The sequence below is a fragment of the Pteropus vampyrus genome, unplaced genomic scaffold (genome assembly GCF_000151845.1).
Source record: "Pteropus vampyrus isolate Shadow unplaced genomic scaffold, Pvam_2.0 Scaffold136, whole genome shotgun sequence".
Lineage (NCBI taxonomy): Eukaryota > Metazoa > Chordata > Mammalia > Chiroptera > Pteropodidae > Pteropus > Pteropus vampyrus.
The window spans coordinates 270,652-273,068 of record NW_011888917.1 but is presented as its reverse complement, the minus strand read 5'-3'; the positions used below and the strand labels follow the sequence as shown (position 1 = coordinate 273,068).

At 30.2% G+C, this 2,417-nt stretch overlaps 1 pseudogene; it reads left to right on the top strand.

Moving 5' to 3' along the window:
* Nucleotides 1-861: 861 nt before the first annotated feature.
* On the top strand, nucleotides 862-977 carry LOC111744530 (annotated as a pseudogene).
* The last annotated feature ends 1,440 nt before the right edge of the window (nucleotides 978-2,417 follow it).

The window sequence follows — 2,417 nt, the reverse complement described above, 5'->3', positions numbered from 1 at the left end:
CAGAACAATATTGAGTAAAGGTTTCAATCAATAATCAAAAACCGTCCAACAACTGCTGAATTCCACTGAACATATTTAGAAGAAATAACATCTATTGTTCTCAAACTCTTCCAAAAAACTGAAGAGGAGGGAACACTTTCAAAGTCATTTTATCGGCATTACCCTGATATCAAAACCAGATAAGGAAATTGAAATAAAAAGAAACTACAGGCCAATATCTCTGACAAATATAGATGCAAAAATTTATAACAAAATACTAGAAAACCAACTCAAAAGGATATTAAAAGGATCATAGACCATGTCAAGTGAGATTTAACCCTGTGATACAAAGATAATTCAACATATATAAATCAGTAAATATGATATATCACATTAACAGAATAAAAAATAAAAATTATATAATCATTTCAATAGATGCAGAAAAAGCATTTGACAAAATTCAACATCATTTTACTTCAAAATTCTCAACAAACTAGCTATTGAAGTAACACACTTCAATATAATAAAAACTACATATGGCAAGACCACAGCTAATATCGTATTCAAGAGTGAAAGGTTGAAAATTTTTTCTCTAAGATCAGGAACAAAATCAGAGTAGTCATTCTCACTACTCTTATTTAACATAGTATTGGAAGCTAGAGTAATTAGGCAACGGAAAAAAAATCCAAATTGGGAAAGAAGAAGTAAAATTGCTTTCATTTGCAGAAATTACCTTAAATACAGAAAGTTCTAAAGATACTACCAAAATATTGTTAGAACTAAAAAACAAATTTGGATGTGGTTCCATAGTGTAGTGGTTAGCATGTCTGCTTTACATGCAGAAGGTCCTGGGTTCACACTCCAGTGGAGCCACAGTCCATGGTCTATGGCCATGCCACCCTGAACAAACCTGATGTCTGATCTCAGAAGCTAAGCAGAGTCAGGCCTGGTTAGTTCTTGGATGGGAGACCATCTAGGAAGACCAGGTGCTGTAGGCATGAATAATAATAAATAATTTAAATAAACAAATAAAGAAATTCAGTAAAACTATAGAATACAAAATCAACATACAATAATCAAGTATGTTTCTATACACTAACAAAAAACCATGTAAAAAAAAAAACAATTTCAAAAGAATAAAACACTTAGAAATAAATTTAACCAAAGAGGTAAAAGCTTTGTAAACTGAAATCTATAAGACTCTGATGAAAAACAATTGACAAAGATACAAATAAACCGAAAGATATTCTATGCTCATGGATTGGAGAATTTATATTGTTAAAATGTCTATGTTACTCAAAGGTATCTATGAATTTAATGCAGTTTTTATCAAAATTCCTATGGCATTTTTCACAGAAATAGAAAAAACAATCCTAATATCTGTATGGGATACCAAAAGATGCTAGAGAGCCTAAATAATCCTGAGAAAGAAGAACAAAGCTGGAGGCATTGCATTTCTTGATTTCAAATACTACAAATCTGTAATAATGAAAACAGGAGGATACTGGCATAAGAACACTATTAAAAAAAATTGAGAGCCCATAAATAAACATATATAGTCAACTAATATTTGACAAAAAAGTCAAGAATGCTCAATAGGAAAGGACAGTCTCTTCAATACATGGTGTTAAAACTGGATTATTACATACAAAAGAAAGAAATTGGACACCTATCTTATACCATTCACAAAAATTAACTTAAAATGGATTAAGAGTTAAATATAAGACTTGAAACCACAAAATTCCTAGTACAAAAATAGGAGAAAATGTCCCTGACATTGTTCTTGATGACTTTTTGGATAGGACACTAAAAGTAAAGGTAACAAAAGCAAAAATCAACACATAGAACTACATCAAACTGAAAACCTTCTGCACAGCAAAAGATACAGTTTACTAACTAAAAGGCAACATACAAAATGAGAAAATATTTGCAAACCACACATCTCATACCTGATAATATCCTATATATAAGAAACTCATAAACTCAATAGCGAAAAGATAAAATAAAAGCCCAAATAAAAATAAGCACAGAACCTGAATAGACATTTTTCCAGAGAAGGCATATAGATGGTCAACAGGTACATGAAAAGTTGCTCAATATCACTAATCATCAAGAAAATAAAATCAAAACCACAAAGGAATATTATCACACATTTCTTAGAATGCCTATTATCAAAAAGTAGATTAAACTGTTGGCAAAAATGTGGAGAAAAGAGAACTCTTGTACACTTTTGGTAGCAATGTAAATTAGTACCACCACAATGGAAAACAATGTGAATATTTCTCAAAAAATTTAAAATAGAACTATCATATGATCCACCAATTCCACTTATGAGTATATATCCTAAGAAAATAAAATAACTCTCTTGAAGTTATACCTACATTCTTATATTTATTGCTATATAATTCATAATCATCAAGGCATGGAACTACCCTAAA